Genomic DNA, 10,946 nt, shown 5'->3' on the forward strand with positions numbered 1-10,946 from the left:
CCTTGCGTGGTATTCCCCCCCAAACATTTTGGCTTCAATCTCTGCATTTTTGCTGAACTCGTTTTTGTTGGCATTGGTACTCTGTACGCTTTGCCGCTGCTAACCAGTGCTAAGGTGCTTGCTCTCTCCTTAAAACATGGTGAACTTGGCCTACACCTAGTTGGAACATTTTATTTACTTGTAAGTCGCTAGTAAATTGTACTACCTTTACCCATGGACTGTAAATTAAATGCTACTTGTAAGCAGCAGCACTCCTTGTGCCACCCACCAAGATAGCACGTAAAACATGTCTCCGGCCTGCCACTGCAGTCAGTGTGTGCAGTTTTAAACTACCATTTCGACCTGGCACAACAAACCTTTTTCCAGGACTAAAACTACCTTTTTAGGTCTCGCCTGAGCTAGCGCTTTAGCGCTGCTCTGGCGAGAGCTATAGAAAGCGGGATTTGTAAGTGCAAACTAGTGCTTTTCGGGCCGCCAACTACAGTGCATATGCGCCGGGCGCGCGCACCAGTTGTCAGCCTGCTGATCACTTTCGCGGCCGCTTTGATGTTCTCAGTGAGCCGCGCGGCCACTGAGAACATCAAAGCGGCCGCAAAAGTGATCACCATTTGCCACCCCCTCCCTTATCCCACTTCCTGCTTGTTTTTTTGGGCTTACACTCTCCATGCCCTCTGGCTCCTTCGTGCTGCTTTACCCTTCCCTCTGCTTGTGCTTCCTATCTCCTCCCACTCATGCTGTTCTTTCTTTTTTTTTAAAGTCATTTTACTAAGCGCCAACATGAACTGAAGGTATCGGAGCGCTTTACATGAGCACCAGTTGAAGCACCAGTTAATTGTACAAGGGTTTAGGCCGGGTAGATTATGTAGTTTGCTCAGAATCACATTCTGTTTAACGAGAGCCGGGACTCAAACCTGGCTCCTCAGTTCCAAAAGCCAAAGGCAGCAGTTTTAGTGGTTACGCCACACCCTCACCCCTATGTTAGCCTTGTACATGAGAAGAACGCTTACCCCATTAAGCGTCTAAACGTTCCACTTCGGCTGATTCAATCCCTATGCTCAGGTAAAAATGTGTATTTAATACAGATTCACCAACGTTTAGGAAGAAGTTGGAAATCTATCCCTCATAAATTGCAGCCCTTGATGTGCTTGCATAGATTAACAGAAATAACCGTCCGTGCGATTGAAAATCTACATTAATTGGGACCCACTCTGACCAAATGCGGTTTGTGCCTTTCATCCTTCAAGTGTCTATTGTGGCTTGTGGGTCTCGGGGAGCCTGCAATCTGATGAAGAAACAGATCGTCCGTTTTTGTGTTTTTATTCAGTGCTTGAAGCCATTGGTTTCCAAGGCCATGCAGTTTAGGCAAATAACGGAGATAAGGGGTAAAAACGCGTATTGCTCAGGAGCACACAATTCAGGCAAATGGGACTTACAACCTGTGCTCCTTGTGTTAGAGCGTGCGATGCAATAGATCTCGCATTTACGCGATTTGAGCTATTGCCATTGTAAATGACAATGCCTTTTATTTATGGTTTTGTTTTTAAAAAGAAATAAAAGGCATTGTTATTTACAATGCTAATAGCTTAAACTTTTGCAAATGCGAGACCTATTGCATTGCAAATGCTTGTTAATACTTATAAGTCACCCCTAAGGTAGGCCATAAAGGCTCACGGTGCAGAGTGCATTGCATTTAAAAAATAGGACAGGGGGGGGCGTGGTCTCGCCAGGAATGGTGTGAGACGTGTGCCGCTTCTGCTCCGGGCCGCCGCTGTGACCATTTGCCATCTTTAAGCGGTTTTGCGGCGAGACCCGGGCCCAGATCGTTACCTGTGTGGGGCTGACTGCCGGGGCACCTGGTGCGGGGCTCGGAGGTGACCGGAGACCGCCGGATCCTGAGGGGGCGAGGGCGCGGAGATCGCTGCACTGCCCGCCATCTTGCCCGCCATCCGCCCGGAGCTCCTGGCGCACGGCAGTTGCGGTGGGGGAGTGACCGGAGGCCTGGGACGACTGCATCGGAACTGCCCTGTGGTGCCGCGGAGCTGCCCTGGGGTGCTGCGGACGCCAGACTGGACCGCCTGGGGCACTGATCCCCGGGACCCCCGTTGGCGGAGTTGAGGTCGCCATCTTGCCCCCAAGCTGATATTCCTCCCGGGCGGGCAGACAGCGGCGCTGGTCATCGGGGCCGACGGACAGGGGTGTGGAGGCCGGGCCCGCAGCATTAGCGGCGACAGCGAAGCCGGAGCGGGGCCTGCTACTTAAGAGGCGCTCTGAGCGGTACACCCCAGCCGACGCTGCTCTGCCGGAGCGGAGGAGGACCTGGCCGCCATTTCCTGAGGCGGGAGCGGACGTGGTCGGCCCTCGAGGAGACCCCGGTGAGTGGGAGCCCTCTGGCGGTCCGCTGGTGCCCCTTGGGACTTCTGGGGCCGTGGGGGCTGTCCGGGGGTCTCGCCTGCGGCATCCCTGGGGTCTGGTGAACCGGGGCGGAACACTGTGGAGAGCCGGGAACAGAGCTGAGGGGAGCACTGTGCCAGCCGATCCGGCCTCTTGACTCGGCCTTGAGAAGCGGTTAGAGCCTGGTGGTGTGGTGGCCCCTGGGGCGGCTGGAGCCGGGAGACCTTCGGAGCTGCTGCCTCGGACCGTGGGCCGGTGGAGAGCCTTGTCCTGGGGCTCCGGCCTGGGTATCCTGCGGCGGGGCACGGGGCTGCCCCTGCGACCACCGGGGGCCTTCTGCGCGCTGGCTGGGGACCTTTGCCAGCTCGGCGGACCCGGAGGGTGACCGGCTGCCGCCTTTTCTGCCTGCACGGCGCCTCGCGACTGGCTTGGCCGGGGCAGGAGCCCGTGAAGTGCCGGCGACGGAGCTACAGGACGACGCCAACTTGTGTGCGGTGAGTCGATTTCGGGGGCCGCCACCGGGCCCCTAGGCTGTTGGTCGTCTTGCCCTAGCTGGGGTTCTCCGCGCGGGGACTGCAGGCCCAGGAGTGTGAGGGCTGGAGGGCACGGGGCACTGTGGGACATTTGGCAGGGAGCGGGGGCACCAGCGCAGACTTTGGGAGCCTCGAGGCGGATTTGACCTGACACACTGCGGAGCCCCCCTACAGAGAGAACGGGAAGCGGGATCCTCGGAGGGGCCCCGGTGGACGCGCAGCTGCTGAATTGGAACCCCTGGCCCCCTGCGCGACTCTCCGTCTGCCAGCCGGGAGGGCTTGGCTTTTTTTCGAAGGGGTCTAGCACGGACAGGCTTGCAGCAGGACTCGCACAAAGCCCGGGAAGGAGCCCCCGGCGCCCTCCAAGGACGCATCTGTCGTGGACTTATGGGGAAAGACGAGTGCTGCCTCATCGGAAGGGGGTGCCTCCGCTGAGCCGGTCACCCAGTCCTTCATGGCGCTGTTTATGCAGGAGCTCAAGACGGAGATTGGGTCCCTTCGCACGGAAGTCCAGGCCTGCGTCAAAGACCTTCGGAAAGAGGTGGGTGACCTGGGGGACCGCGTCGACGACATGGAAAAGACCCTGGACGCCCGCACGGAGGATCAGGAACACCTATGGCAGCGACTGGCGACCCTGGAGGAACAGCATGTCGAGCTCCAGATCAAGCAGGAGGATTTGGAAAATAGAGGGCGCCGGAACAACATTCGCATTAGAGGTGTTCCGATTGGGGCCGAAGGGGAGGATATCATGACATTTGTGGCGGACCTGCTCCAGGAGATCCGCGGGGACGATGATGCTTCGCCGCTGGCCCTGGATAGAGCGCACAGGGTCTCGGGGCCGCCTGGGAGACCTGGGCTCAGCCCTGACATCCTGACGAGGGTCCACTTCTTCGTAGAGAAGGAAGCGATACTCAAAGCAGCCAGGGACAAACCTGAAATCCTCTATAAAGGCACGCCTATTCAGCTGTTCCAGGACCTGGCTTCCATGACTCTTCGTCGCCGTAGAGACTTCAGACCCGTCATGGACAAGCTGCGAGATCTCAATATCCGCTACCAGTGTGGCCATCCTTTCGCCCTCATCTTCCAGTGGGAATCGAAGCGCCGAGTGCTACGCTCCTATCGTGAGGCAGCCCAGCTGCTCCAGATCCTGGACTCCTCGTCGGGTAGTCCGGCACGGCGCCCTGTTGCTCGGAGAGCCCCCCAGAAGCCGCAATGGTCTACGGTGCGCCGTTCCCGACACCCTTCCTCCCCGGAGGGCAGCAGATCATCACGAGATAAGCAGGACATTATCCAGCACATCAAATCCCTAGAGGGGGGATCGTCGCTGATGGGCTCGCAGGCGTCACCCCACAAATGAGACCTCTTGGGGAGGCCACCTCTCCGGGATGTCAGCGCTTACATTGTGTGTGCTCCTGATTTGCTGGGCCGGCGGCCGCTTTGGTGGCTCCATCATTCCTGTATTCGGCGCTCTGCCGCGATGGCGCGCCTGGGCCTGCTAATCGACACGACGTCTCCACAGGAGAGGCGGTGGCCCGGAGCGGGCTCTTGGTGCTGCGGTCTCATGGTCGGGCGATGACATACCCCCACGCCTATACATGGGAGAGTGACATCTCTGGGACAGCCTGTGCCGCGAGGCCTGGCTACTCCCTAGACTGGAATAGGTCATGTTGGCCATGTTGGCCGGTTCAGAGTATGTGTTGTGTTTTTGGGTTCTTCCCTTCCCCCTATCTTTCCCTACCCTGGGTGACCTTTTGGCGGGGGGGGCGTGCTGACGGGTGGGGGTTTGGGGGGTCATAGCAAGCCTGGGGGATATGGAATATGTCTGCTGAGCCGTGCTGGAAGGTCCTTTCCCTTAATGTGAAAGGGCTCAACTCGCCCAACAAGCGTCGCCAAGTGTGGCGGTACCTCTTGCTCCAGAAACCTGACATAATTTTCCTACAGGAGACCCACCTCCTTAAGGCTGACGTGGCCCGTATGGCCCACCCTCGGTATCCCCGACAGTTCTGGGCCTCGGCTACTACCAAGACGGCGGGGGTGGCCATTCTCTGCAGGGCGGGATTCAACCCGGGGGGTTCTAAGGTGCTACAGGACAATGAGGGTAGATTCTTAAAGGTTGAGGTCAAGAGGGGACATCGCACACTAACCCTATGTAACCTTTATGCTCCCAACCAGGGCCAAGATCCTTTCCTACGCAGGCTGATCAGGGACCATTTAGAGCAGGTTGACACAGATCTCATAGTTGGGGGGGACTTCAACCTGGTGTGGGATGCAGAGCTGGATCGCTGTGGGGGAGCCTTTCATGGGGTGGGGGCCATGTCTGCGGCAGTGAAGAGCTCCCTCAGTGCCCTCAATTTAGTAGATGTTTGGCGCTACCATTCCCCAGGCCTGCGAGACTACACGTACTACTCGCATGCGCATCGCTCTTACTCTCGTATAGACCTGCTGCTGGTCTCGCATTCCCTGCTTAAAGACATCATAACGGCAGCGCACTCCAGCATCTCTATCTCTGACCACGCCCACGTGGAACTGAGTCTCCACGAGCGCTGCACCGGCCCCCCGCGTTCGAGTCGGTGGAAGTTTCCAGACCACGTACTCCGGGACCCAGTAGACAGGGAGGAAGTCCAGGCCGCTATCCTAGCTTACTTTGCTGATAATGACCTGCCAGGGACTCCCCTTCCCCTCTTGTGGGATGCCTTCAAGGCCACCATACGGGGCACTCTCACCGCTATCGCGGCCGCGAGAGCACAGGAGACTTGACTATACGAGCACAAACTCGAGAGGGAGGTCAAACTGCTGGAGAGAATGGATCACGAGCGTCCGTTGATGACACACAAACGCCGCCTGGCTATCCTTAGAGGCCAGCTCCGGGCGCACAGAACGAATAAGGCGGAGCGCGCCTTATTGGCGCTCAAGCAGCGTTATTACGCGGGCGGGGACAAGGTGGGAGCCGTGCTGGCACGACGCCTGCGTACGCGGGCGACCACGGCCCCCTTCGCAAAGTTGCAGCGGGTGGACGGATCCTGGGCTACCACGGAGTCGGCCAAGCTCCAAATGTTCCACGACTTTTACGCGACTCTATATGCCGCTGACACCCCAGCGCCGGATTTGATAGCCTCTACCATGGGGGCCTGTGTCTGGGAATCGTTAGGTGAGCACCAGTCAGGCCTTCTTGAGGCTTCCATCACCTCGGAAGAAATGGCTGGCGCCTTGCGTGATATCCCGCTGGGTAAAGCGCCAGGCCCGGATGGGTTGCCGGTATCCTTGTACCGCGCCTACTGGCCACGACTACAACCGTATCTTCTTCGCCTCTTCAACTCGTTCGATGAGATGACTGGCCCGTCGACGGATATGGCAATGGCCGAAATCGCGCTTATCCCGAAACCCGGGAAAGATCATACTCTCTGTTCCTCTTATCGGCCTATTGCATTGTTAAACATCGACCTCAAGCTGTACACTAAACTGTTGGCCAAACGGCTCAGTGTCCACATGCCCAATCTCATCGAGCCGGACCAGGTGGGGTTCATCCAACACCGCCAGGGGGCCGACAATGTACGCCGCATAGCGCACATCGTCGGAAAAGCCAAACATTGGGGGATACCGGCATGCTTGCTCTCGCTTGACGCGGAGAAAGCGTTTGACCGGGTAGACTGGCGGTTCCTTCGGGAGGTTCTGCGGAGGGTGGGTCTGGGCCCGAAGATGGTGGCGTGCATCATGGCCCCCTATCTCTCGCCGGTGGCTAGGGTACGAGTGAACGGTCAGCTCACGCAGGCCTTTCCCATCTGTAGAGGTACCCGGCAGGGCTGCCCCCTGTGCCCCCTACTGTTTGCCCTGGTGGTGGAGCCCCTGGCCATCATGATACGCCGGTCCCCCGATATCCGTGGTATCTCCCTTCGAGGGATGGAGCATAAGATCGCCCTCTTCGCGGATGACCTGCTTCTCACCCTATCGGATCCGCTACACTCCCTGCCGGCGGTCCACTTGCTGCTTCAAGAGTTTGAACGGGCGTCCGGGCTCAAAATCAACCATGCGAAATCTTGGGCCCTCAACATCACAATCCCAGATGGGGATCTCTTGGCGCTCCGGACCTGCGCTTCCTATCAATGGGCGACCCAGTCGGTGCGCTACCTAGACCTGAACCTGACCCCGGACCTGGCTACTTGGACGCAGGCCAATTGGCAGGAGTATAAATGTTCGGTGCAGACGGACCTGCGTACGTGGAGAGCCCTGCCGCTATCTTGGCTTGGTAGACTCAACACGGTGAAGATGTCCATCCTCCCAAAGATCTTGTACCTCTTCCAAACGCTGCCGACGCCGATCCCAGAACACCAGATTCAGGGGCTCCAACGCGAGCTTGTGGCGTTTATATGGGGTGGGAAGAAACCGCGTTTCTCTAACACGATCTTGATGCTCCCCCGAGACAGGGGTGGCCTCGCGTGCCCGAACCTTCTTGAATATTTTGGGCGTCGCATCTCCGTTACGTCTTGGAATGGGGGGCATGGGAGAGTGAAAAGGTGTGGTTTCACATGGATCGGGCAGTCACCTGCCGCCCTTTGTGGGACCATGCCTGGTTACCTAGAGAGGCGCGCCATCGCAGCGCTTACCTGGCTGTCCCCACTAGAACGGTCCTGGAGATATGGGACAAGGTGGCGGTCCGCAGGGGCCTCACTTCCTTTCCATCCCCTCACACCCCAATTGCGCGCAACCCGCAGTTACCCCCTGCGTGTCGTCCACCCTTTTTTGCCAATTGGACGGAGACTGGCTGTAGGACGATCGGGAACCTCTTCACGGGGAGCAGTTTTAAGTCTTTTGCGCAATGCCAGCACGAATTTGGGCTCTCGGAGAACAACAAGTTCCAATACATCCAGCTTCGGCACTGGATTCAGGGCTCCTTCCTGACGCAGGCGGCCACGCGATCCTACACGCCGTTCGAACAGCTAGCACGTACGTTCGGCACATATAAGGGGTTGATCTCGCGTGTCTACCGGGTATTGCAACATGCACAGCGGCCAGTTCCTCATCTATATCAGTTGAAGTGGCAGACTGTTCCTGGCTCAGGTGCCAACCCCTCTCAATGGGCGAGGCTGTGGAGGGACATCCCTAAAATTCTACGCAGCATCCCTCAGCAGGAGTCAGCCTATAAGGTGATGACTCAATGGTATTACACCCCGGTTCGGCTCCAGAAGATGTTCCCTAAGACGTCTCCCCTGTGCTGGCGCTGTACGCAGGCGCCGGGAGATTTTATAAACATTTGGTGGACCTGTCCCCTCCTAGCGATCTTTTGGAAAGAGATTCTCAGTCATATCAAATGGGTGTTGGGGTACCCCCTACCTGCGGATCCGCTGGTGGTTGTTCTGGGCCTCAGGCCAGTGGCTGCGAGAGCCATGACGGGGCGTGATCGACATCTTAGCCTCCACATGTTGGGCGCCGCCAAGCAGACGGTGGCACTATACTTGAAAAAGGCTGAGACGCCCTCCATAAACGTTTGGTTTACCCGCTTGTAGCAGGTGGTGGCGATGGAGCTGCTCACAGCCCGGCTTCAATTCCGAGAGACTCAATATAGGAAACTTTGGAAGCCCCTGGTAGATCACCTAGGGCGGTTGGAGCATGCTCGAATGCAGCCACCGCGGCTGCGGGCCTTGAGGTTCTTTGAGGACGCTGTCTGCCCTGCGGGTCCAGGAGGTCTCTGGGGGTTGTCAGATGACGGAATAGGAGCGCCGACTGCCGCCCCCCACCCCAATGGTGAGGGGACCCCGAATCTGCAAAACCGGGATGCTGCGGCCCTTGCCGTTTAAGCCTAGTAGTAGCGTGACTGACCCTCTCACCATCCGTCCTTTCTCCCCCCCCCCCCCCCCCCCCCTCGCCTAGTCAGTGCCCTTCCTATTCTCCCACTGATGTCTCACTTTCCCCCTCAGTTAGTTGACTGTCTTGTGGACACTCTTGGCATCAGGGACTGCCCCCGGGGCCCAGTGCCCCACCCTATTCCTGCCGCATCTGAAATGCCTGGTTGCCGGTTCCATATGGACGCGACTCGCCCGATAGCGGTTAAGTCTCTCCATGCCTTATAGGCCCCTAGTGTCTGATGCTGTGCTTTTATGGACCAACGCCCCTGTCATTGCAAGCCGGCTGTGTGAGCATGGGCTGCTGGATGTGAGGTGGGAATGGTGGGGCACTCGCCCGGGGTTGGACAGCCTGGACAAGGCTTTGCTTAAGAGACGGGGGGCCTAGGCGCATTTAAGGTAATTACATGTGAGGCTTAGAAGCCATGAGAGAGTTCCAGATTTCAACATTCTACAGGGAACTACCCCCGCTGTAAGGGTGGTTACTGCTGTCGGGATTTGACTGGCGGGAGCGGGGGACCTTTTACATGGTGGAACTGCATTTGTACTTGTGCTGGGGACATGGCATGTATCCGCGATCTTCCGGGCCTTCGCCCTTGGTTGTTTGAAGGTGGTGGCTGCCGGCCCTTGAGGTTGTAGGCGAACAAGCTGTGTATTGATGCTGGAGTGATCCACTAAACCTAATAAAAAGTTGTTTACAAAAAATAGGACATGTATACTTAAGTTTCACATGTCCCGGCTGGGGAGTAATTTTTTCATGGTTGGAAAGCGGGTCTCTCCCATTGACTAACAACAGTGGGTTACCTTATTACATTTGATAAGTGCTAATTTCAGATTGAAAATCAAGATATGCTGTTTGCACTCAAATAGATTATATTTTAAAATTCCTCTTTAATGGTGATATTGTATTTTAAGTTACAATTTTGAAAATGCCACTTTTATAAAAGTGGCATTTTCTTGCCAAACAAACTGTGTCTTCCTGCCAGTGCCCTGGGTCACATGAATGTGAATGGCTCAGCTGTTGGGATTTGTATATTGCGTCCAGACAGTGAGACAAAGGGAACATAGGGCAGCATGTCTGGGCAGAGGCAGTACCCAACCTCTCTTAAACTTCAAAGGGATTTCCCTACATCACACACAAAGGAACTTTATTCCAGGCCTACCCTGCTTTTTTTGTTAACCTAGACAGTTTGGGAAGGCTGGACCAGTGGAAGGGGAAGGACTGAGAGAACTAGTTTTGGAGGTGGGGCACAATATTCCCCCCACACAAAGGTTGACACCAGGTATAAAAAGAGGGCCTTCAGAACCACTCAAAAGAACACTCCTGGACCTGTGTAAGATTTAGAAGAAGGACTGCCTCCTGCTAGAAGGACTTCCTGGCTGTTTGTAGCACTGCCTTGCTGTCTAAAGAAGGAAGATAGGGCCTACTTGTCTTGGTCCCAGGCTACCCAGAATGAGTCCAAGGTTCACTTGGCTGACCCCCTGTTTGAGCTACAGAGACACTAAACGCTTCAAGAGGCCTGCCCTGCAACTGGCCAGCTGACGACCACTGACTGAGCCCTGCTGCTGGCCTCTGCTGTAGTGACCCCTGATCTCCAAGAATTGCACCCCGGTCATGAACCTTTGTCTGGCATCACAGAACTCTCCTCCCTGCCTAACTGAAAGTTCCTAAAGATATGGTGCATCGTGACGCAGGAAGTGCAAAGCCACACAGATCTCATCTGAAAGCTGCACCGGATCTAAGGAAGAGTGACATGAAGCCCTGCAAAGGCTTGCTGCCCAGCTGTCCATATAATTGGAAGCGACGCCAAACAATACGAAGTCCCGAAAAGCCTCGCTGCACTTTTGAAAGCGTCATCAGAATGGAATCGGAGCGACGCAAAGCCTCACCGCACACCTGAAAGCTTCACCAGAATCGACACAGAGCGACACAAAGCCTTACAAAGAAACACCAGCAGACCTCACATCAAGGAGATAAGTTTCACCACCCAGTTGGCCGAACTTGGTCCTGTGTTCAGCATGTGCTCCATCACGGTCAACCTAACTTGTGACTTTGTTCCGGTCCAATGCGACCAGATACCCACACTTGGTGCTTTCTGCTACTTGCCACTAATTTTACTTACAACTTTAAAATTCAGTATCTCTAGTTCAACTGATTTTAATTTTTGTCTATCTGATATCGTTT

The 10,946-nt window shown here is 56.1% G+C and overlaps 1 protein-coding gene across 3 annotated transcripts in view; it reads left to right on the forward strand.

The window, feature by feature from the left end:
- The window catches only part of NRBP2 (nuclear receptor binding protein 2), a 345,299-nt gene that overhangs the window by 170,665 nt on the left and 163,688 nt on the right, over positions 1 to 10,946 (forward strand). The gene's annotated exons all lie outside the window — the stretch shown is intronic.

Source organism: Triturus cristatus, chromosome 5_1 (assembly GCF_964204655.1).
Source record: "Triturus cristatus chromosome 5_1, aTriCri1.1, whole genome shotgun sequence".
NCBI lineage: Eukaryota > Metazoa > Chordata > Amphibia > Caudata > Salamandridae > Triturus > Triturus cristatus.